Source organism: Pipistrellus kuhlii, unplaced genomic scaffold, assembly GCF_014108245.1.
Source record: "Pipistrellus kuhlii isolate mPipKuh1 unplaced genomic scaffold, mPipKuh1.p scaffold_m20_p_33, whole genome shotgun sequence".
Classification (NCBI taxonomy): domain Eukaryota; kingdom Metazoa; phylum Chordata; class Mammalia; order Chiroptera; family Vespertilionidae; genus Pipistrellus; species Pipistrellus kuhlii.
Window position 1 is genome coordinate 2,521,920 of NW_023425533.1, and position 26,731 is coordinate 2,548,650.

Consider the following 26,731-nt stretch of genomic DNA (forward strand, 5'->3'; position numbering starts at 1 on the left):
TGACATATGCCAAAAGAACTTCTTCACTGATACTGCCCCTAGAGCAATGGAAGCTAAAGAGAAACTAAACAAATGGGACTACATCAAAATCAAAAGCTTTTTACAGCAAAAGAAACCATCAACAAAACAACAAGAAAGCACACTGTATGGGACAATATATTTGCAAATGTTATCACTGATAAATGTTTAATCTAAAAGATCTACAGACAGCTTATACAACTAAATACAAGAAAGATAAATGATCCAATTAAAAAATGGGCAATGGACCTAAATAGAATATTTTCAAAAGAAGACAGAAGGAAGGCCAAAAGGCACATGAAAGCATGCTTAAAGTCACTAATTATCGGAGAGATGCAAATCAAAACTACAATTGGGCACCATTTCACACCTGTCAGAATGGCCAATATCAACAAATCAGCAAACCATAAGTATTGGCGAGGTTGTGGAGAAAAAGGAACCCTCATGCACTGCTAGTGGGAATGCAGACTGGTGCAACCACTGTGGAGAGCAGTATGGAACTTACTCAAAAAATTGAAAATGGAACTCCCATTTGACCCAGTAATCCCACTCTTAGGAATATATCCCAAGAAACTAGAAACACCAATCAGAAAGGATATATGCACCCCTACGTTCATAGAAGCACAATTTACAATAGCTAGGATTTGGAAACAGCCTAGGTGCCCATCAGCAGATGATTGTATCAAAAAACTATGGTACATCTACACAATGCAATATTATGCTGCCATAAAAAAAGAAGGAATTCTCATCATTTGCAGCAACCTGGATGGAATTGGAGACTATCATGCTGAGTGAAATAATCCAATCAATGAAAGAGAAACACCAAATGACCTCACTCATTTATGGACAATAAAGAACATTAAAAATTGACAAACAAAAAGATACATATAGAGACAGTAAAGCAACAAGCAGACTGTCAAATTACAGTGGGGAGGGGAGGGAGATCTGGGGAAGATTATAGATCAACTGAAGGACTTGTATACATGCATATAAGTATAACCAATGGACACAAAACTCTGGGGAAGGAGGGGATGTATGGGGGGGGGGGCAATGGTATATGTACACAGATAATAATTTAATTTACAAAATTAAAAAAAAGAAAAAGAAAAAGTAAAACCTACCCTTCTCAGTCTATTCCAAAAAATTCAAGAGGAAGGAACACTTCCAAGCTCTTTCTATAAAACCAGTGTTATCCTAATTAACAGACTAGTCCTGGGAGAGAAGGGCATAGAACTAAAGGCCTATCTAAAAATTAATTAATTAATTAATCTGGCAATATATTGATATTATCTAACCCTACACTATAAAGAAAATTACAGGCCAATATTGTTGATGAGCATAGAAACTAAAATATTCAATAAAATATTAGCAAATTGTACCTAATAATACATTAAAAAGATCATACACCATGATCAAGTGGAATTGAATCTAGGCATGGAAGTCTGGTACATTATCTGCAAATCAATAAATGTGATACATCACATAAACAAATTGAGAGACAAAAATCACATAGATATATCAATTGATGCAGAAAAAAAAAACATTTGACAATATCCAACACCATTTTTTGATTTATAAAAAATATTTCAGCAAAAGAATAGAAGGATCATACTAAACATAATAAAATCCATATATGACAAATCTACAGTCACCATCATACTCAATGGGAAAAACTAAATCAATTCCCATACAAAGTGGAACAAGAAAGGGATGCCTAGTTTCACTCTTCCTGTTTAATGCAGTACTGGAAGTGCTAGCCATAGCTATCAGACAAGAAGAAATGAAGGGTATCTGAATTGGAAAAGAAAAAGTAAATCTGTCATTATTTGCTGATGATATGATATTGTACATAGAAAATCAGAAATCCTCCATCAGGGAACTATTAGATTTAATAAATGAATTTGGCAGAGTAGCAGGATACAAAATTAACACCCAGAAATATATGGCTTTTTATTCACCAATAATGAACTCAGAGAAAGAGAAACTAAGTAAATAATCCCATTTACCACTGCAACAAAAACATTAAGATACCAAGGACTAAACTTAAATAAGGAGGTAAAAAACCTATACTCTGAAAACTACAGGCCATTGAAAAAAGGAGATAAAGGAAGATATAAACAAGTAGAAGAACATACCCAGTTCATGGATTGGTAGAATCAACATCATTAAAATGTCCATGCTATCCAAAGCAATCTAAAGATTCAACACAATCTCCATTAAAATACCAACAGCATATTTCACAAACTTAGATCAAACTCTCCAAAAGTTTATATGGAATAGAAAAAGACTCCAAAGAGCCACAGCAATCCTGAGAAAGAAGAACAAAGTTGGAGGAAGCACAATACCAGACATCAAATTTATTATAAATCACTGTTCTCAAAACAGCTTGATACTGGCACAAGGCATATAAATAGACGAATGAAACAGAACAGAGAACCCAGAAATCAACCTAAACCATTATGCTAAATTCACATTTGACAAATTAGGTAAGAGCATACAATGGCGTCAAGACAGTCTCTTTAATAAATGGTATTGGAAAAAATGGACAGATACTTACAAAAAAATTTAAACTAGACCACCAACTTACACCATACACAAAAATAAACTCAAAATGGATAAAGGACTTAAACGTAAGACAGGAAACCATAAAAATCTTAGAAGAAGCCATAGGCAGAAAAATACCAGACATTTGTCATAGCAATATCTTTACCAATACAGCTCCATGGGCAACAGAAACTAAAGAGTAAATAAACAAACAGGACTACATCCAAATAAAAAGTTTCTGCACAGCAAAAGAAAGCAACAACAAAATAACAGGAAAGCCCTCTGCATGGTAGAATATATTTGCCAATGTGACATCTGATAAGGGTTTAATGTCCAAAATTTATAGGGAACTCATAAAACTTAACAAAAGGAAGATAAAAAAAATAAATTTAAAAATAGGCAAAGGTCCTAAATACACATTTCTGGAAAGCAGACATACAGAAGGCCAAGAGGTATATGGAAAAAAATGGTCAAAGTAACAAATCATCTGAAAGATTCAAATTAAAACAACAATGAGGTAACTTCTCACACCTGTCAGAATGGCTATCATCCACAAATCAACAAATAACAAGTGCAGGTGAGAATGTGGACAAAAAGGAATCCTTCTTCACTTGATGCTGCCACTGTGGAAAACAGTATGGAGTTTCCTCAGAAAAGTAAAAATGGAACTCCCATTTGACCCAGTAATCCAACTTCTAGGAATATATCCCCAAAAATCAGAAACACCAATCAGAAAGAATACATGCACACCTATGTTCATAGCAGCACAGTTTACAGTAGCTAACATTTGGAAACAGTTTAAGTGACCATTAGTAGATGGGTGGATTAAAAAACTGTGGTACATTTACACAATGGAATATTGTGCTGCTGTAAAAAAAGAAAAAAAAGAAGAAAAAAAAAACTCTTACCATTTGCAACAGCATGCATGGACCTGGAGAACATTATGCTAAGTGAAATAAGCCATTCAGAGAAGGATAAGTATCAGAGAAGGATAAGTAACACATGATCTCACTCATTTGTGGAATATAATGAACAACAGTAACTGATAAACAAAAATAGATCCAGGGACATAGAAGCATCAAACAGACCTTCAAACCTCAAAGGGAAGTCAGGGGAGGGTGGTCAGGGAGAGACTTTGGGGGAAGAAGTAAACCAAAGAACTAACCAATGGACATAACTATTAAACACAAACAATGGGGGGAGGGACGTGAAGGCTGGGCAGTGGGGGGAGGCAGGTTGGGAGAGGATAATTAGTGAAAGGGGGACATATGTTTCACTATACTAATAAAATGGTAATATGCTAATAAGACTGGAAGACCTTCCCGGAGACCTTCTTGACATCCTTCTGGGCAAAGCCTTAGCGGTAGGGCCAAGGCACCGGTGGTGAGAGTCCATCAGGCCAAGAGGGAAGGGCAATTAGGGATGATCAGGCTGGTGGGGAAACATTTTGGAGCAAGCAGGCCAATAGAGAGGACAGTTGGGGGCAAGAAGGCCAATAGGGGAGCAGTTGGGGTCGAGAAGGCAAGTGGGGAGGGCAGTTAGGGGCAAGCAGACCAGCAGGCAGGTGGTTAAGGGCAATCAGGCAAGTAGGCAGGTGAGTGGTTAGGACCCAGCAATCCCTGATTGCGAGAGGGTGCAGGCCAGGCTGAGGGACACCATTCCCCCCACCCCCCATGCACTTGTCAATAATAAAGAATTTAAAAATGTTCCATTACCAGTTATTGTCCTACTCAGGTGTTGTAATTCTTCTTGGTTGAGTTTGGGAAGATTGTATTTTTCTAGGAATATGTCCATTTCATCCATGTTTTTCAATTTGTTGGAAAATAGTGGTTCTTACTATATTTTTTATAGTCCTGTCTCTGGGGTCAGTTGTTACTTCACTTCTTTCATTTATAATTTTATTTTTTGGGTTCTCACTCTTTGTTTCTTTTGTTTTTGTATTTTTTTAATTTTTTTTATTAAAATATTACACATAACACATATATCTCCTTTTACCCCCATTAACATTCCCCCAGTCTCCCCTTAAGCCTTGTCACATGCCCTCATCCAACACCCCCGCCCCCAGTGTTTTGTGTCCATTGGTTGTGCATATATGCATGCATACAAGTCCTTCAGTTGATTCTCTCCCCCTCTCCCCAAAACTCTCCAGCCTTCCCGTTGTAATTTAACAGTCTGTTCTATTCTTTAATGCTTCTGTATCTATCTTTTTATTCATCAGATTAAAATGTTATTTTCCATAAATGAGTGAGATCATGAGGTATTTTACTTTCATTGCCTGACTTATTTCCCTTAGCATAGGGGTGTCGAACTCAATCAGAGAAGGGGCCAAAATCTAAAATCCAGCCTAAATCGCGGACCGAATGGTTTACTGAACAGTCATAAACTGTCATTGTGATGGAAACGCAGCGGAGTGCAGTGATGACAGCGCAGTGCGGGCCACATTGCAAGGCCTGGCGGGACGGATTTGGCCCGCGGGCCTTGTGTTTGACACATGTGCCTTAGCATAATGCTCTCCAGTTCCATCCATGCTGCTGCAAATGGTAAGAATTCCTTCTTTTTTATAGCAGTGTAGTATTCCATTGTGTAGATGTACCATAGCTTTCTAATCCACTCATTTGCTAATGGGAATTTAGGGTGTTTCCAACTCTTAGCTATGGTTTTTGCTGCTATAAAAATGGAGCTGTGTATATCCTTTCTGATTGGTGTTTCTAGTTTCTTGGGATGTATTCCTATGAATGGGAATACTGGGCCAAATGGGAGTTCCATTTTTAGATTTTTTTTTTTTTTTAGGAAACTCCACAGTGGCTGCACCAGTCTGCATTCCCACCAGTATTGTACAAGGGTTCCTTTTTCTCCGCATTTTCAACAATCCTTGTCATTTGTTGATTTGTTGATGATTGCCATTCTGACAGGTGTGAGGTGGTATGGCATTGTCGTTTTGATTTGCATCTCTCAGATAATTAGTGACTTGAGCATGTTTTCATATGTCTCTTGGCTTTCCTTCTGTCTTCTTTCAAAATGTTTCTATTTAGGTCTGTTGCCCACTTTTTTATTGGATCATTTATCTTCCTTTTATTAAGTTGTATGAGTTTTCTGTAAATATTGGAGATTAAGCCCTTATCAGTGGTAACATTGGCAAATATATTGTCCCATGCAGTGGGCTTTCTTGTTGTTTTGTTGATTGTTTCTCTTGCTATGAAAAAGCTTTTTATTTTGATATAGTCCTATTTCTTTATTTTCTTTTTTTAATTAATTTATTTATTTTTACATATTTTATTAATTTTTTTTGCCCCCCTCCCTTCCTCCCACACATCCCCTCCCTCCCCAGAGTTTTGTGTCCATTGGTTGTACTTATATGCATGTATACAAGTCCTTCGGTTGATCTATTATCTTCTCCAGATCTTCCTCCCCTCCCCACTGTTATTTGACAGTCTGCGTGTTGCTTTACTTTCTCTATATCTGTCTCTTGGTTCATCAGTTTATAATGATCTTTATCGTCCACCAATGAGTGAGGTCATGTGGTGTTTCTTCCTTCATTGATTGGTTTATTTTCTCTTTAGTTTCAATTGTCCTAGGAGCAGTATCAGTGAAGAAATTGCTTCAGAATTTGTCTGAGATTTCTCTGCCTGTGGATTCCTCTAGTATTTTTATAGTTTCCCATCTTATATTTAAGTCCTTTATCCATTTTGAGTTTATTTTTGTGTATGGTATAAGTTGGTGCTCTAGTTTTATTTGTTGCATGTGTCTGTCCAATTTTCCAAACACCATTTATTGAAAATACTGTCATGACTTTATTGTATGTTTAAGCCTTCTTTGTCAAATATTAATTGATCATAGTGGTTTGGGTTGATATCTTGGTTTTCTACTCTATTCCATTGGTCTATTTATTTGTTCATGTGCCAGTACCAGGTTGTTTGGAGAACAGCGGCTTTGCAATACAGCTTGAAATCTGGTATTGAGATCCCATCTACTTTGTTCTTCTTCCTCAGGATTTCTGTGGCTATTTGAGGTCTTTTTTTATTTCAGATGAATTTTTAGAGAGTTGTTTTTAGGTCTGTGAAATCTGCTGTTGGTATGTAGTGGGCAGTGCATTGAATCTATAGATTGCTTTTGGTCTGTATGGACATTTTTATTATGTTGATTCTATGAATCCATGAACATGGTGTTTTCTCCCATCTGTTTATGTCTTCCTCTATCTCTTTTTTTCAGTGTCCTGTAGTTTTCTGTGTATAGGTCTTTTACTACCTTAGTTTAAGTTTATTCCTAGGTATCTTAATTTTTTTTTGGTGCGAAGGTAAATGGGATTGCTTCTTTAGTCTCTCTTTCTGAAAGTTCACTATTGATGTATAAAAGTGCCATAGATTTCTCTGTGTTAATTTTGTATCCTGCTACATTGCTGAATTCACTTATTAAGTGTAACAGTTTTTTATTGGAGTCTTTAGGGTTTTTTAATGTACAATATCATGTCATCTGTGAATAAGGACAGTTTTACTTCTTTTCCAATTTGAATGCCTTTTATTTCTTCTTCTTGTCCAATTACAATGGCTAATACTTCTACTACTATGTCAAACAGGAATGGTGAGAGTGAGCATTTTCTGTCTTGTTTCTATTCTTAGGGGAAATGGTTTTAGTTTTTGCCCATTGAGTATGATGTTGACTGTGGGTTTCTCATATATGGCTTTTATTATGTTGTGGTGTGATCCTCCTATCCCTACCTTACTGAGAGTTTTTATCAAAAATGGGTCTTGGGTTTTGTCAAATGATTTTTCTGCATCGATTGATATGATTGTTTGGTTTATATCTTTCAGTTTGTTTTTATGATATATCATATTTATTGATTTGTGGATATTGTAACATCCTTTCATCCCTGGGATAAATCCTACTTGGGCAGGGTGTATGATCTTTGTGCTATACTTCTGGATCTGATTTGCTAGAATTTTGATGAGAATTTTAGCATCTATGTTCATGAGGGATATTGGCCTGTAATTCTCTTTCATTGTGTTATCTTTATCTGGTTTTGGTATTAGGGTGATGCTGGCTTCATAGGAGCTTGGAAGTGTTCCTTCCTCTTGAATTTTCTGGAGTAGCCTGAGGAGGACAGGTTTTAGTTCTTCCTTGAATGTTTGGTAAAACTCCCCTGTGAAGCCACCTAGCCCCAGGCTTTTGTTTGCAGAAAGCTTTTTGATGAATGCTTCAATTTCTTCCATAGTTATCAGTTTATTTTGATTTTCAGATTCTTCCTGGTTGGGTTTTAGAAGGTTTTATTTTTCTAGAAATATGTCCATTTCCTCCAGGTTGTCCAGTTTGTTGGAACAGAGTTGTTTGCAGTATCATTTAATAATCCTTTGTATTTTGGTGGGGTCTATTGTTATTTCACCTCTTTCATTTCTGATTTTCTTTATTTGGGTCCTCCCTCTTCGTTTCTTGTTGAGTCTGGCTAAAGGTTCATCAATCTTGTTTAACCTTTCAAAGAACCAGCGCTTGGTTTTGTTGAACTTTTGTATTGTTGTTGTTTTATTGTTTTTTTTTCTTTGTGTGTGCTTTTTGTTGTTATTGTTGTTGCTTGTCTCTATGTCGTTTATCCCCACTCTGATCTTTATTATTTCATTCCTTTTGCTTATAAAGGGCTTTTTGTTGTTTTTGTTGCTCTCATTCTAACTCTTTGAGTTATAGGGTTAGCTAATTTATTATCTTTTTTTTTTTTTTTTTTTTTTTTTTTTTTTTGCAGTAGGCTTGTAGAGCTATGAACATCCCTCTCAGGACTGATTTTGCTGTGACCCATAGATTTTCGATTGTTGTGTTTTCATTGTCATTTGTTGCCATGATATGTGTGGGTTTTTTTAAATTTATTTCTTCTTTGATCTCTCTGGTAAACCAGTCATTGTTTAATAGCATGCTATTTAGTGTCCATGTATTTGATTTTGTAGGCATCCTATTTTCTTTTTCTTTTCTTTTTTTTTTCCCCCCTCTCTCCCTCCCACACATCCCCTCCCTCCCCAGAGTTTTGTGTCCATTGGTTGTACTTATATGCATGTATAAAAGTCCTTCGGTTGATCTGTTATCTCCCCCAGATCTTCCTCCCCTCCCCGCTGTAATTTGACAGTCTACTTGTTGATATACTGTCTCTATATCTATCTTTTGGTTCATCAGTTTATAATGCTCTTTATTATCCACAAATGAGTGAGGTCATGTGGTGTTTCTCTTTCATTGATTGGCTTATTTCACTCAGCATGATGTTCTCCAATTCCATCCAGGTTGCTGCAAATGATGAGAATTCCTTCTTTTTTATGGCAGCATAGTATTCCATTGTGTAGATGTACCATAGTTTTTGGATCCAATCATCTGCTGACGGACACTTAGGCTGTTTCCAAATTCTGGCTATTGTAGATTGTGCTGCTATGAACATAAGGGTGCATATATCCTTTCAGATTGGTGTTTCTAGTTTCTTGGGATACATTCCTAGAAGTAGGATTACTGGGTCAAATGGGAGTTTCATTTTCAGTTTTTTGAGGAAACTCCACACTGTTCTCCACAGTGGTTGCACCAGTCTGCATTCCCACCAGCAGTGCACGAGGGTTCCTTTTTCTTCGCAACCTCGCCAACACTTGTCGTTTGTTGACTTGTTGATGTTGGCCATTCAGACAGGTGTGAGATGGTACCACATTGTTGTTTTGATTTGCATCTCTCGGACAATTAGTGAATTTTGAGGATGTTTTCATGTGCCTTTTGGCCTTCCTTCGAAAATGTTCTATTTAGGTCCATTGCCCATTTTTTAATTGGATTATTTATCTTCCTTTTATTTAGTTGTATAAGCTGTTTGTAGATGTTGGAGATTAAACCTTTATCAGTGGTATCATTTGCAAATATGTTCTCCCACACTGTGGGCTTTCTTGTTGTTTTGTTGATGGTTTCTTTTGCTGTAAAAAAGGTTTTTATTTTAATGTAGTCCCATTTGTTTATTTTCTCTTTAGTTTCTTGAGTAAACGTTGCAAATAATGAAAAAAATAAAAATCAAAAATTTAAAAATTAAAAAAATAATATTAAAATTTAAAAATTTTAATTAAAATTTGCAGTAATGAAGGTCATTCGCTTCCTCTATTGTTATGATCCAGTCCTGATTTTTAGGCAGGTTTTGCTTTGTTTTTATTACACTAGAGTCAATTTCTGAATTAGCCTCTGGGGGCAGTGTTTCTAAGTTGATTTCCAGACTCTCTAGAGCCTCTCCAGCTTTTTTTTTTTTTTTTTTTTCATCCTCTCTGAAGGTGGAACTAAGGAGGGGGGGATGGGGGCAGGTCCGAGCAACTGGAATCTTCCACAACTCTCCGATATCCCTCCGAGCCGGATTCAAATGTGTTGCTCTTTAGATATCTCCCCTGTTAGGAGCCCCGTCCACTTTCAAGGGTGACAACAGCCCAACAGCAGGGGCTTCTACTTGTAATCACCACCCTTGTCCTCCAGCTTCCGCGAGCGTGCTCTGTGCGCGCAGGCTTTTTGTTTTCGCCTCGAGCACTCTCCACCCTCTCCCTGCGAAATCTGACCTTTTTGCTGAGCAGTGGGGCAATCCTGTGAGGGCAGGTGTTCGCGCCGCCCAGGATCCGCATTCTGGGGGTCACAGATGCTTGGTGGTCGCTGCGGCTATGGATATTCAGGCCTCTGACATGATCCTATCTTCCTCTCAAGATGGCGAGGTTTCCCAGTCCAAGCCGGTAGGTAGCTCCGGGCAGGGACACAGCCCTCGTGGGTGCTTCCCAGTGAGGGGCACCTCTGTCAGCAGCCCCACAGCAGTTTCTTCTGGTGTTCACTGTCTCCCAGCTTGCAGATAAACACTCACAGCACAAGACCCTCAGTTGCTCTCTCTTTCTGCTTCGGGAGAGGGCTCAGAATCCGCCCATCTATTCTTCTGCCATCTTACCTCCTCCGCATCCTATTTTCTTATCTATCCAGCTACTCTGTGTGTTTTGATTGGATCATTTAAGCCATTTACATTTATGATTATTACTGGTAGGTAATTATTTGTGCCATTCTTATTCTTTATGTCTGTACTCTCTCTTTTAAAAATTTTTCTTTTTACAACAGTTCCTTAGCATTTCTTACAGTGCTGATTTGGTGATAATATAAACTCTTTGAGCCTGTGTTAGTCTGTGAAGCTCTTTATGTTATCTTTAATTTTGGATGACAGCCTTTCTGAACCTAGTCTTAGGTCCAGTCCCTTTGTTTTCATTACTTGGCATACTTCATACCATTTCTTTCTGGCCTGATGTGTTTCTATTGAGAAGTCAGTTGACAGTCTAATGGGAGTACCCATGCAGGTAACTTTCTGTTGCTAGCCTTTAAGATTATTTTTTTTGTCTTTAATGTTTGCCATATTAATTATCATGTGCATAGGTGTAGTTTTTTAGAGGTTTATCTTGATTTGGATTATCCGTATTTCCTGAACTTGACTGACTTCTTCACCAGTTTAGTAAAAATTTATGTGGTTACTTCATCAAGCAGGTTCTCTATTCCTTTCTCACATTCTGCTCCTTCTGATACCCCTATAATGCAAATGTTGTTACATTCCATATTGTCCCAAAGCTGCTTTATACTCTCTTACTATACTCACTACTGTTTATTTTTTTTCTATTATTGATCTGAATGGATGTTTTTTTTCTACCTTATTTTCTAATTCACTGGTTATTTTGCAGCTTCTTCTGGTTTACTGTTGAATTCTTCCAAACAGTTCTTCATTTCAGTTGGCATTCCTCATTTCCACTTGATTCATATGCATTGTTTCAAGCTCTCTTTTCATGCTGGTATAGCACATTAAGACACTTATAATTCAAAATAAGTAGCTTGTATTTCACACTGAGTTGTTTGAACTCCTTTATTGCCATTATTCTGAATTCTTTATCCGACAAATTAGTTGACTCCATTTAATTAATTCTTTTTCTGGCGATTTCTCTTTGTCTTTCATGTTGAGGTTGTTTCTTTGTCTCTGAATTTTTGCTATCCCTTTGTTTTAGTTTCTATGTCTTCCATCAAACTTCTATGCCTCCCAGATTTTGTGGGGTGATCTTATGTGGTAGCTGTTTCTGGGACCCAGTGGTGCAGTCTTTTAGATCCCCTAAGCTGAGTGTTTTAAGAAAGCCTCTTACTAGAGTTATTTGGTTTCTCCTGCTGTATTTAGGTTTTGAATGTTATTGCCCTGTTCATGGATGGAGTCTCCTCCCAGCCTGGCTGACTATGTGGCTCAGCCTGACCATGTCATGTGAGCTGTTGTGGAAGTGCTAAGTGAAGAGAATAAAACACAACACACACACAAAAAAAAAAAAAATGAAACCAACCAAGAAACAAAGAAACACACAAGATCCATACAGCACCAACAAAAGGAACCACCAGAAAATAGATACGTAAATAAAAGAAAAGAGAGAGAGGAAAGTATTCAAACTAGAAAATAGGGGGGAAACAGATAGACCTAAAATAAGAAAAGTAAAAAAGATGAAAAGGCAGTAGAAAAAAAAAGACAGAGAGAAAAGAGGAAAATAATTGAGTAGTGAAAAAAATTGAGAAGGAAAAGGGAAGAGAAAAATTAGATATATGAATGAAACAATAGAGGCAAGAATAATAAATAAATAAATCAGATAGATAAGAAGATAAATTTAAAAGGAGAAATACAAAGAAAAGACAAAAAATTTTAAAGAAAATGAAAAAAAGGAAGAAAAACAAGAAATGAAGAAAACAAAGGTAGTATTATTTGTTTCAGTCCAGTTTAGTGCCCATGGGAGCTCTCTTTGGATCCTGCTCTTCTGTTTTGTCTGTCAATGCTATGCTTCCTGTGTGGACTAAACACTCTCAGGTATGGTCCTCCTTTAGCTTTCAGCCACCTGCTTGAAGCTCCAGATTATCCATACCTATCTAACCTTTACGTTCATATCCATAGGACCTGACTGCAAGTAGGAGGGGCCAATATACCCTTTAAAGTAGGTTTGTTAGTATCAAGAGGTTCAGGGCTTTGTTAGTAAACTTCTCCTGGTTCCCTGGGCTCTGCCTCTGCCCTTTTTGCCTGCTAGCTAGCTGTCAATATTAATCACTCAAAAGTATTTTCCTTAAAGGGCTTTAGGTGGGGTTAATGCCATTTAGTTTTCAGGAAATGTGGTGGATGTGTTTTCCAGTCCAAGAGCTACTCCTCTGTAAGTTACCTAAAATATAAGTCTGCCCTTGGCTGGGCAGAGATTTCTGTATGGAGTCCAGTGTGATTGTCTGAAAACCTGGAATTTTTATCAGCTCTCCTGTGCAGGAAAAGTGCCAGTCTGTTCCTCAGGATAGTGGGGCAGATGGCCCATGCTCCAATCCAGTCACTGATGCTCCTGAGACTTTTAATACCCATGATCTCGGTCTCTGCTTTTGTTTTATCTAAAAAAGGTCAAAATTTATGGTGTGATATGCAGGGATCCTGAGAGTGGCTCAGGCTACATCATCTAGGCTGATATTTTTATTTGCTTGCCCTGAAGCTATTTGGAGTAGCTACCGTGTTTCCCCAAAAATAAAACATTCTCCGAAAATAAGACCTATTTACAGGTTTCCTTCTGAGTGAAATATAAGGCATCCCCCCGAAAATAAGGTCCCCCACCCCCAGTCTCTGTCTCAGAATGAAAATGAATTTACCATAAACTGGTCTCTAGGGCAGCCCCGACTGGTGTCTAGCAACCAGTGATGTTACCCGGAGTCCTGACATCACTGCTGTGTGGAGGCGGAGCAGAGGTCAGACGCAGGGCTAGAGAGAAGGAGACTTTAGCAGATGCATATAGAAGAACAGGAGGATTAGAGCAGAGGGGACACGGTGAAGGTGGTGAGTGCTAGTCTGTCTCTGATGACACTACCTGATGCTTATAGCTGCCCTCATGATGACTGAAGGTTCTCAGTCAGTGGCAGACCCTGCTCCAGGCCAGATCCAGGCCCCAGCAAGCCCAGTGACAGTCCCCAGGCAGGCCCCAGGGGGTAAATGTCTGATAAAGGAGTAGGGGGGATGTCTGGTGAAGGTGTTCAGTGGCACAGGGGTAGGGGGAGAGGGATCACTTAAAATGACACAGGAGGATCAAAAGGGGTTACTAAAATGGTAATCCTCCCTCTGATTCTCCTTTGCCATTTTGATTCCCCCCTCTGATCCCCCCTATGTCGTTTTAACTGATCCCCCTCCCCCCACCTTGATACCCCAATTCCTTTTTTTCCCCTAGAAATGAGCACAAAAAGAAAAAAAGCTACTCCATGGAGTACAAGAAAAGGAATCGTGGAAGACTCTTGGGGCCAAAATCTTACTGCTTTCTGCAAAGAGAAGATGTTGAGTATCTGATTGGTCCAAAAATGGCGAGCAGAGTATGGTAACCTCATTGAACAAGTGGACAAGGGAAATTCTAAAAAGCACAAGTGTGGATCAGGTCAGTAACCATTATTTTCTGAACTGGAAGACCTGATCTGTGAATGGGTTGTTGACAGGAGAGCAAAGGCTTTGGTTGTGAATAGGGCTCAGATTCAAGAATTTGCCCTTGCAATGGCACCACAGTTTGACATAGCCCCCGAAGACTTCAAAGCATCACAACACTGGCTGGATAATTTTCTTCAGCGAAATGAACTGTCTTTAAGAAGATCTACAACATTGTTTAGGTTGGAAGATACTCAAGTTATTAAGAGAGCACTTGCATTCAAGTCCTTTATTGATGATGCTGACTTCTCTAAATACAATCTTTCCAACATGATTGCTATGGATGAAACTGCAGTGTTTATGGGCCAATCATCTCAAACAACAATTGAACAGCAGGGTACCTCCTTAGTGTACATTCCCTCCACTGCTTAGGAAAGGGCACGTGTTTCTTGTATTTTGGCAATTCGTCTGGATGGCACTAAAATCCCACCTTTAATCATTTCTAAGGGCAAGAAGGAAAAGATTGAACATGTTTTGGGCGTTTTTATTCTTGAAACTGAGAAAGCCTGGGCCACACAAGCAGTTATTAGGAAGTGAGTTGATTTAATGCTGCCACTTGTTATGTGAAGGAGCCAAAGAGGTCTGCTAGTCTGGGATGCAGCCAGCACTCACCGTGTTAAAGACATGAAGACATTTCTTCACGAAAGAAAAATAGATCAGATAATGATTCCCGCAGGAATGATGGCCTATCTCCAGACTCTTGATATTGCAATAAACAAGCCACTCAAAGACAATTTGTGCATGGAAATTAATGACTACACTGAAAATAGAATGGAAAGAAATCAGCATGGAAACTGTGAAACCTAAACTGCAAGAAGTTGTGACTTGGGTGAAGAATTCATGGGGAAAAAATCACTGACTGTTGCCTTGCAAATGCACTGCAAGAAGGCTACCTTGAGAAGTACTCATTTAAAGACAGTGCTATTGCTAAACATGAGAGATTTGGTCCACTGATTCTGAAAGAAATGGAGTCACAAGAAATTCACTAGGAAATTCAGGAATTGGATTGTTATGATAATGTTCCATAAGATGATGACATGATTGTCATTGAATAAATGAGTAAATTCTTGATACTGTAGAATTCACAGTTTGTCTGGTTTCGGTTGACAACTACCATACTACCGTATACAGGTAATAAATTTCCTTTATTTTTATTTAACAATAAATGTGTACCATATTCTTCTTCATGGAAAATAAGACATCCCCTGAAAATAAGACCTAGCGCATCTTTGGGAGCAAAAAGTAATATAAGATACTGTCTTATTTTCGGGAAAACAGGGTAGCTCCTCCTAGAAAAAAAAATGGTTATTTTGGTTTTGGGGTCTACAACCAAATATTCCTGGCTGATGTTTTTCCACATCTTCCCAAATGCTTCCCAACCCAGCCACTCCTTATGCAATTTAAGTCTGAATCTTCGTCCCTATATCAAAGCCTCAGGTGAGTATCTGCAAATGAAAACTCCTGTATAATTTTTTTTTTAATGTTTAAATGAAACTGCAGCTTTCCCTCTGACTGGCTCTGGTCTACTGGCTCCAGACTCTTCCATAGCAAGCAGCCCTGCCACCTTTCACAGCTAGATATTACTTGGACTACTGTTCTCGGCTCTGCTACTCTGGGCTGTAGAGCCCAGCCTGGGTTCTGGGCCTCTATCTTCTGAGGGAACACACCCTCCTATAGCCAGGAACCCTCCTCACTATCAACCTGTCAGCCTGCTGCTCCTGGAAGGTGGGTCAGCTCCACTTGTGACCTTGCTCTTCTTCCTGGTCTCCAAGTGTTTTTTGTCCTTTCTTCATATAAGTCTCCTACTCAGCTGGATCTCAGTTGGTAATTTCAATTGAATTCTTTCCAATTTAGTCTTATTTCCCTTCTAGCTCTGTGAGTAGATTCATGACTGGTCTGCCATTTTTTTCTCCCCAACACTATTTTTTTAAAATCCTCACCAGAGGATATGCTCATTGATTTTAAAGAGAAGGAAAGAGAGATAAACATTGATGAGAGAGAAAAACATTGATCAGTTGCTTCCCATATGTGCCTAACCTGGGATCTAACATAAAACCTTTTGTGTATGGGACTATTCTCTAACCAACTAAGCCACACAAGTCAGGACAAGAAGAACACTATTTTTTTTTTTTTTATTGAGGGTTAATACGATATAATAAAGAGCTAATATGCAAATGGTCATCATGCCCTCACACTGTCATGTCTTAATGGCTCAGTCACTCAACACTGGGGAGAGAGGAATGGGGACCAGCCAGGCACAAATGAGCTCACAAGAGATGAATGGGGACCAGCCAAGCACAAATGAGCTCATGAGGGAAGAAAGGGGACTATCCAGGCTGTGGCCCAGGAGAAGGACAAGCCATCCACCATTCAGACCTGGGCACCAGTGACTGTGCCTGCACCTGTGGCAAGGGAAAGGGACAAGCTGCCTGCCCTGTGGTCCTCGGTGCATGTGCTGCAGCCCAGGTGAAGCCGCCTGCCCAAGATCCCCTGTGACTCCAGCCACTCTGGGCAAAGCTATGCCAGGTTCTGATTGCCTATGGCTGACCAGAGGGAGGAAAGCCCAGGTCCCAGATGCCTGCAACCGGCTGAAGGAGGAAATCCTGGATCTTGGGTATGGGGTAAGGCAGAGGCAGTTAGGGGGCTATCAGGCCAGCAGGGGAGCAGTTAAGGGCAATCAGGCCAGTAGGGGAGCAGTTAGGCGCAATCAGGCAGGTAGGCAGAGGGGTTAGGGATGACCAGGCAGACAGGAAGGTGAGTGGTTAGGAGCCAGTGGTCCCAGATTGCAAGAGGCAGTCAGACATCCCCCAAAGGGTCCTAGTTTGGAGAAGGTGCAAGTCGAGCTGAGGAACCCTCTTCCCCCATGCATGAATTTCGTGCACTGGGCCTCTAGTTAATATATAACTTTACATTAGTTCCAGGTTGTGATTCAATATTTGCATATATTGCAAAATGATCACCACAATAAGTCACATTAATTACTTAAAACTTTTTATTCTTGTGATGAGAACTTTTCAGATTGAGTCTCTTAGTTACTTTCAAATATTCAGTGTATTATAATATACTATTCACTATAGTTGCCAGGCTGTACATTATATAACTATGTCTTATTTTATAAATGGAAGTTAGTATCTTTTGATCCCTTTAACCAATTCACCCACACCCAACTGCTTGTCTCCAGCAAACAATAATCAGTTCTCTGTATCTATGAGATTTCTTTTTTTCTTAGATATGACATATAAGTAAATCATGCATTAGTTGTCTTCTCTTTCTGATTTCACTTAGCATAATGCCTTCAACAACCATCCATATTGTCACAAATGGCAATATTTCATGTTTTTTATGGCTAAGTGATATTCCATTATGTATATTATATGTCCTTTCAACTATGTTTAAAAATAGTCTTATTGATTTATTGAGAGAGAGGGAGAAAAATGGAGTGGGAGAAACAAATATCCATGTGAGAAGACATCAATGGGCTGTGTCCCATATGCCCCCAACTGGAAACTTAGCCACAATCTAGGTATGTACTGTGGCCAAGAATCAAATAGGCAACCTTTTGGTGCATGGGTGATGCCCTACCTACTGAATCACACTGGACAGAGCTCATTAATCTACTAATGGAGAACTAAGTCACTATCTTATTGTAAGTAATTGTTCAATGAACATAGGAGTGCATACATCTTTTCAAATTAATGTTTTAATTTTCTTCAGATAAATACCAAGAAATGGAAGTGCTAAATCATGTTAATTCTATTTTTAATTTTTTGAGAAATTTTCATACTGATTTTCATAGTGGTTATTCCAATTTACATTCCCATCAATATTTCACAAAGATTCCACTTTTCTCCATTCTCCAGAACACTTGTTACTTTTTGTTTTTTAGATGCTAGCTATTCTCAAAGTTTTGAAGTGATATCTCATTGTGGTTTTGATTTGCAATTCCCTGATGATTAGTGAAGTTGAGTATCGTTTCATGTACCTGTTGACTATTTGAAAATCTTCAGTAAAATGTCTATTCAAATCTTATGCTCATTTTTTAATCAAATTAATTGATTTTTTAAAAATTATCTTTAGTATTGAAGGTATTACAGATGTCCCCTTTTATTTTCCCATTGCAAACTTCTAGCTCACACCCGCCCCCTGCCTCAGGCCTTCACCACAGTATTGTCTGTGTCCAGGGGTTATGCATATAATAATAAAAGTGTAACATTCTAATTAGACTGGGCATCCTTCTGGATGACCTTTCAGATGAACCTGGGGCTGCGAGGGAAGCCCAGGTCCCAGGTGCCTTAAGTGGCTGGAGGAATGCCCAGGTCTTGGGTGCCAGAGGGCAGCTAGTGCCGGAAGGTGAGGGAAGGAAGGCCTACTCTTGAAAGAATGTTGTGCATTGGGCCTCTACTATGTATATAAGTTCTTTGGTTAATCTCTTCCCACATACACACCCACTTCCCCCTTCCCTCTGATTTTTTTTTTTTTTTTTTTTTTTTTGCTATTGAGTTGTATGATTTTTTAAAATTAGTTCTTTATATAGTTTTGCTATTAATTCCTTATCAGATATATGATATGCAAATATATTCTCCCATTTATTAAATTGTCTCTTCATTTTGTTGATAATCTCCTTCGCTGTGCAGAAGCTTTTTAGTTTAATGTAATTCTATTTCTTTATATTTGCTTTGATTGTCTTGGCTTTTGGTTTAGATCCAAAAAATAATCACCAAGACCAAAGTCAAGGAGCCTACAATGTATATTTCCTTCAAGGAGTCTTCAGGTCTTACATTAAAGATTTTTATCTATTTTTAATTTAAATATTTCAATTTTTATTATTTTATTGGGATGACATTTCTTAATAAAATTATATAGGTTTCAGTTGTACAAGTCTTCTTTTAAAATATTTATTGTTGAAAGAATTACAGATGAGGCCTTTTATTCCCCACTGATAACTTCTTCCCCATACCCTCCTACCACTCCAGGCTTTCTCCACACTACTGTCTGTGTCCATGGGTTATGAATATATGCAAACAAGTTCTTTGGTTAGTATTTTCCCATCCCCACCTTCTCTCTGAGATTTGACAGTCTGTTCCATATTTCTCTGTCTTGGGATTTTGTTCATCAGATAATTTTGTTCTTTAGATTCCACATATGAGTGAGATCATGTGATATTTGTCTTTTGCAATTTGGCTTATTTCACTTAGCATGATATTGTCTCAGTCCATCTATGCTGTCCCTAGGGTAAGAGAACAATATTTTTAAAGCTGCATAGTATTCCATACTGTAAATATCCCACAGTTTCATTTTTGTGGTTTTTTTTTGTTGTTGTTGTTTTGTTTTGTTCGTTTTTTTGCCAATATCAGGGAAATTTTCTGTCATTATTTCCTCAAACAGGTTTTCTATTCCTTACTTCTTCTCCTCTCCTTCTGGTATCCGTATTCAGTGAAAGTTGTTTTGTTTTGTGTTTTCCCAAAGCTCCCTTAGGCTCCCCTCTTAATTTTTAAGTCTTTCTTCCAGTTACTGCTGTGTTTGCATGTTTTTTTGTACCCTGTCTTCTAATTCGCTGATGTAGTCCTCAGCCTCTTCTAGTCTACTGTTTAAGCCTTCCATTGAGTTCTTTATTGCAGCTATGTCGTTCTTCATCTCACCTTGGTTTCTTTTCATGTTTGTGACATTCTCATTCAGCTCCTTATGGTTCTCATTGAGTTATGTGTATTTGTCATTGACTTGTGTGTATTTGTCACCCATCCATTTAAACATCCTTATAGAGGAGAGACAAGATGGCGATCAATCAGACGGATTAGTTCTGAGGCTAGTCCCAGAACAGATAGAATCAGCTTCTAAAAGTCTCTCAGGGAGTATAGATTGGCAAGCTAAGGGGTAGCAGAACTCAAAAAGAAAAGGTAAGGGTCATCTGGACAGGATTTCCTGACCAAGCAGCCAGCACTGCAGCGGCAGAGACCTCTCCCAGAGCTACAGGCTCAGAGGGAAGGCTGTGCCATCTTACCAAGAAAGGAGGACCTTCTCTGAGGCCTCAAAAACCCACAGCAGAGGAGACCATCAAGCAGCTGTGATGCCCCAATAGGCGCAAACACGTGGATTCAAGAGAGTTCTTCAATCACCCACAGAAAGGTCAGAGTTTGCGGGGAAAACATGAGAGTTCTGAGTCACCGCGGCGCAGGCAGCGACTGTATCCGCGGGGTGCACCAACAGCTCTAACCCCCAGCACCTCATGCCCCAGCATCCCCATGCTCCAGCGGCCCTGTGCCACTAGGGACCCTAGCCCAGAGCTGCTTGCACCACCAGAGGCCCTGTACGGCCCCACGCCACTAACGACCCTAGCCCCACGCAGCCCCCCACCACCAGCAGCCCCACGCCCGGAGCTGCTCCAAAAGAGACAGCGGCTGCAGAGAGAATTGCGCACTGCAAGACCCAGCACTGGGTTTTGCGTGATCTTCCCCCAAAATGGTGTCTTTTTTAAAAACACCAAGGGATGTGGGACAAATTGTCAAAAATCAGGACCGTCCCACCAAAAGCTGAGCATCTGGACACCTTGGCTCAGAAACATCCTGTTCCTGACCCCCTACACCCCCTTGCTTCTGAGTACTAGGAAAGGACTGTCCAGTTTGGCATATCCTGGGAAACTGCAGGGGGAAATTGCCTTCCTGGAAACAGGGGATCAGAGCGAGAAAAGATAACCCTGGCAGCCTACCAGGACAAAACATAGAGCCATAAAGAAAGAAGGCTAGAGCAACCAAAATGACTGGGAAGTCAAACCAGAAACACTGCCACCTAGGGGCTGAATTACAAACTGACTTTTTTGTTGTTGTTCCCCTTTTTTTCTTTCCTTTTTTTTTTTATTTATTACTTTTAATTAATAAAAAAAACAGACACAAATAACTAAGATATAGCCTACTTAAAATTAAGGACTAACTTACAAAACTGAGGTACTGTAATACTGGGATGCTGGGAACTGTAATACTGTCTGGACTGAGAATCAGGCATGCCAAATAGAATAACAGAAGAAGTGAATGATCAGTACTGGACATTTTTATGCTAATTTTTCTATTCTTTATTTTATTTTCATTTTTTACATCTTTTACTTAAGAAAGGAATTTTTACTTTTTTTTCCTTACTTGATTTTACCTTTTCAATTATTACATTTTTCAAATTCAATCATCAATATTACTACTGCTATATTGCATTTTTTTGTTTCCTTTTTCTTCTTTTTTTTTCTTCAAAACCATTTTACTTTCTCTTTATTTTACATTGGGATTAGTCTTCATTCTATTTTAATCTCTACTATAGCATCATTCAACACTATCTCAACTTGACCTTTAAGATATCATTCTCTTACTAACCTTAACCCTTTTCGTCTCCTGTTTATCTTATCCCTTTCTGGGTTTAGTTTTTTTCTATTCTTTATGTATACCCCTGCTAAAACTCTCACCATACTTATAGACCTAATTTCCAACCCTCTGCTCCAAGTATTGTATATAAATACCACTCTCTTCACTATATTAACTAGTTAAAAAAAAAATTGTTCTCCTCTCTATCCTTTTGTTGTTGTTTGCGTGAATATTGATTACAGTGAATTTTTATGATTTTTAGTGAAATTGTTAGGCTTATAAAAAGTGTTGTTATTGTTGCTTAGTATTTTTTAAATTCCTTTGTTTTTGTTTGTTTTTTACTTCTGTTTATTGTAGCCTTGCTTAATAATAGTGGATATTGTAGTTTGTATTAATCTCCAAGTATTATTGCTGGCATTTGCTGGGATTAGTGGTTGTTCTATGGGAATTTTCTCCATATATATATATATATCGATATTACAAATTTCAAATATATATATATTACGAATTTTCTTCAAATATATATATAGTTTGTTTCCCCTTTCTCTCTTAGTCTTCTTCTTCTTCTTCTTCTTCTTCTTCTTCTTCTTCTCTCTCTCTCTCTCTCTCTCTCTCTCTCTCTCTCTCTCTCTCTCTCTCTCCATTTCTCTCTCTCTCTCTCTTTTATTTTTTTTTCTTCTCCCTGTTTCCAAAATTCATTTTGGCATTACTTTTTTACTTCTTTTTCTATCTCTTTATTAGTCACTTATTTTTTTTTACCTTTCTTCTTTCTCTCCTATCCCCTAATTTGCCTTTCTCTAGTGGTCACCTTTAGTAGAGGTTATTAATATCGCAAATACATTCATGTTCAGTGCTTTTTTGTGTTGTACCTGATAGTGTTGTATTTTGTGCCTTTAAATCAACGCAGGAGAAAGATAACCACAAAAACAGACATCCTGAAAAGACAGACCATGGGCAGACAAAGAAATAGCCCGCACATGAAAGAAAAGCAGGCATCACCAGAAAAGGAAGTAAATGAGTTAGAGGCAAGCAACCTACCAGAGCAGGAATTCAGAGTAATGATCATAAAATGGCTAAAAAGAATGGAAGAGAAATTTGACAATAGCCAAGAAGAAATGAAGAAGAACCATAAGGAATTAAAGAAGAACCAAGAGGAAATGAAGATGAACCAAGAAGAAATGAAAAATGACTTCACTACTATGAAGAACTCAATTGAAAGCATCAACAGTACACTAGGAGAAGCAAAGGACCACATAAGTGAGCTAGAATACAAGATGGAAAAAAATACCCAATTAGAGCAGCTTCTAGAAAAAATAAAAAATAAAAAGCAGGAGGAGAAACTACGGAAGCTTTGGGACAATACAAAACACAGCAATATTTGAATAATAGGGGTTCCAGAAGGAAAGGAAACTGAGGTAGACATGGAAAACATATTTCAAGAAATAATGACAGGAAATTTTCCTGAGAGAGAGAACAAAAAACGCACACTAATCCAAGTTGCTCGCAAAGTCCCAAGAAAAAGGAATGTCAGAAGACCGGCTCAAAGGCACATTAAAATTAAATTGGCAAACACCAACAACAAAGTAAGAATCTTAAAAGCAGCCAGAGAGAGACAGAAAGTTACATACAAAGGAACCTCCATCAGACTAGCAACTGATTTCTCACAGAAACTTATCAAGCCAGAAGGGAATGGGATGAAATATACAAAGTCATGCAAAGGAAGGGTCTGAATCCAAGAATACTGTACCCAACAAGGCTATCAATTAACATTAAAGGGGAAATCAGGAGCATCACAGACAAAAAAAAAAAAAAAAAAAGACTGAAGGAATTTATCTCCACCAAACCAGCAATGCAAGAAATGCTAAAGGGTCTACTGTAAAAATAAAGAAATAGGAAGCAAAGAAGAAACACAGAGGTATAGAATAAAAATGGTGTCAAATGAGTACCTTTCAATAATATCTTTAAATGTAAATGGATTAAATGGTCCAATCAAAAGACATAGGGAAACAGATTGGATAAGAAATCAAGACCCATACACCTGTTGTCTACAAAAAACCCAGCACAGAAAAAAAGAGGCACACAGACTGAGGGTGAAGGGATGAAAAAAGGTTTTCCAGGAGAATGGAAATGAAAAAAAAAAAAAAAAAAGCTGGAGGAAGCAATACTTATATCTGACAAATTAGATCTCAAAGTGAAGGACATAACAAGAGATAATGAAGGCCACTTCATAATACTAAAGGGAGAAATCCAACAAGAAGAAATAACCCTGGTAAATATAAATGCACCCAATACAGGAGCACCCAAATACATTAAAAAAAAAACCTGCTGTAGGACATTAAGGGAGAGATTAATAGCAATACAATCATAGTACGAGATTTTAATATCCCACTTTCACCCTTCGACAAATCATCTAAACAAAAATCAGAAAAGAACTATCAATCCTAAATGACTCACTAGACCAGCTGGAAATAATCGACATCTTCAGAACATTCCACCCCAAAGCCACAGAATATACATTCCTCTCAAGTGCATATGGGACATTCTCAAAGATAGACCACATGTTGGGACATAAGCAAAGTTTCTTCAAATTCAAGAAAAATAGAAATTATATCAAGCATCTTCTCAGATTAGAGTGGCATAAACCTGGAAATTAACTAAAATAAAAATAATCCAAAGAAATGAAACACATGGAGACTAAATAGCATGTTATTAAACAGGGACTGGGTTACCAGAGAAATCAAGGAAGAAATTAAAAACATCCTGGAAACAAGTGACAATGAAAACACAACAATCCAAAACTATGGGACACAGCAAAAGCAGTTTTGAGAGGGAAGTTCATATCCTTACAAGCCTATTGCAGAAAACAAGAAAAAATGGTAACAAATTATCTAACTCTACAACTCAAAGAGTTAGAAAAAAAGCAACAAGAAAAAACCAGTGTAAGCAGAAAGAAGGAAATAACAAAAATCAGACTGGAGATACATGACATAGAGACCAAAGAAACACTACATAAGATCAACAAAACCAAGAGCTGGTTCTTTGAAAGGATAAACAAGATAGATGAACCTCTAGCCAGGCTAACCAAGAAACAAAGAGAGAGGACTCAAACAAAATCAGAAATGAAAGAGGTGAAATAACAACAGACCCCGCCAAAATTCAAAGGATTTGAATTTACTACAAACAACTGTATTCCAACAAACTGAACAACCTGGAAAAAATGGACATATTCCCAGAAAAATAAAATCTTCCAAAACACAATCAGGAAGAATCTAAAAATCTCAATAGACCAGTGACTTGGGAAGAAATTGAAACATTCATCAAAAATCTTCCAGCAAACAAAAGCCCAGGACCAGATGGCTTCACAGGAGAGATTTAAGAAACATTCAAAGAGGAACTAAAACCTATTGTCCTCAGACTATTCCAAAAAATTCAAGAGGATGGAACACTTCCAAACTCCTTCTATGAAGCCAGCATCACCATAATACCAAAACCAGATAAAGACAACTCAATGAAAGAGAATTACAGGCCAATATCCCTCATGAACATAGATGCCAAAATCCTTAATGAAATTTTAGCAAATTGGCTCCGGCAGAGCATCACAAAGATCATACACCATGACCAAGTAAGATTTATTCCAGGAATGCAAACGTTGGTACAATATCCGCAAATCAATAAACACAATACATCACATGAACAAATTGAAAGATAAAAATTATATAGTCATATCAATTGATGCAGAAAAAGCAATTGATAAAAATCCAACATGCTTTCCTGATAAAAACTCTCAACAAGGTGGGAGTACAAGGATCATACCTCAACATAATAAACGCTATATATGATAAACCCACAGTAAACATCATACTCAATGGGCAAAAACTAAAACCATTCCCTCTAAGAACAGGAACAAGACAGGAATGCCCACTCTCACCACTCCTATTTGACATAGTTCTGGAAGTACTAGCCATTGCAATTAGATAAGAAGAGGAAATAAAAGGCATCCAAATTGGAAAAGAAGAAGTAAAGTTATCCTTATTTGCAAATGACATGATATTGTACATAAAAAAACCCAAAAGACTCCATTAAAAAACTAATTGCCTTAATAAATGAATTTGACAATGTAGCAAGATACAAAATTAACGCCAAAATATCTATGGCATTTCTATACACCAACTGTGAACTTATAGAAACAGAGACTAAAAAAGCAATTCCATTTACCATCGCACCAAAAAAATTAAGATACCTAGGAATAAACTTAACTAAGGAAGTAAAGGACCTATTTGCGGAAAACTACACGACACTGAAAAAAGAGGTAGAGGAAGATGTAAACAGATGGAAGAACATACCATGTTCATTGATTGGTAGAATCAACATCATCAAAATGTCCATACTTTCCAAAGCAATCTATAGGTTCAATGCACTCCCCATTAAAATACCAACAGCATATTTCACTGACCTAGAAAGAACTCTCCAAAAGTTCATTTGGAACAATAAAGACCCTGAATAGCCACAGCAATCCTGAGAAAGAAGAGTAAAGTAGGAGGGATCTCAATACCAGACTTCAAGCTGTATTACAAAGCCACTGTTCTCAAAACAGCCTCGTACTGGCACAAGAACAGACATATTATAGATCAATGGAATAGAATGGAGAACCCAGATATCAACCCAAATCACTATGCTCAATTAATATTTGACAAAGGAGGCACGAATATATAATGGAGTCAAGACAGTCTCTTCAATAAATGGTGTTGGGAAAATTGGACATGCAAAAGAATGAAACTAGATCACCAACTGACACCATACACAAAAATAAACTCAAAATGAATACAGGACTTAAACATCAGACGGGATACCATAAAAATACTAGAAGCATCCACAGGCAGCAAAATCTCAGACATATGCCAAAAGAATTTCTTCACTGATACTGCCCTTAGGGCAATGGAAGCTAAAGAGAAAATAAACAAATGGGACTACATCAAAATAAAAAGCTTTTTTACAGAAAAAGAAACCATCAACAAAACAAAACAAGAAAGCCCACTGTTCCAATGTTATCACTGATAAAGGTTTAATCTCCAACATCTATAGACAGCTCATACAACTAAATAAAAGGAAAATGAATGATCCAATTAAAAAATGGGCAATGGACCTAAATAGAATATTTTCAAAAGAAGACAGAAGGAAGGTCAAAGAGGCACATGAAAACATGCTCAAAGTAACTAATTATCAGAGAGATGCAAATCAAAATGACAATGCATTACCATCTCACACCTGTCAGAATAGTCAACATCAACAAATCAACAAATGACAAGTGTTGGTGAGGCTGCAGAGAAAAAGGTACCCTCATGCACTGCTGGTGGGAATGCAGACTAGTACA

At 38.0% G+C, this 26,731-nt stretch overlaps 1 long non-coding RNA gene across 1 annotated transcript; it reads right to left on the reverse strand.

The window, feature by feature from the left end:
* Window positions 1–2,966: 2,966 nt before the first annotated feature.
* Window positions 2,967–26,731, reverse strand: LOC118731913. The gene is made up of 3 exons (XR_004992004.2): window positions 26,706–26,731; window positions 14,403–14,408; window positions 2,967–3,167 (listed from the first exon to the last, which is right to left on the reverse strand). It is a non-coding gene; the product is annotated as an uncharacterized LOC118731913 (long non-coding RNA).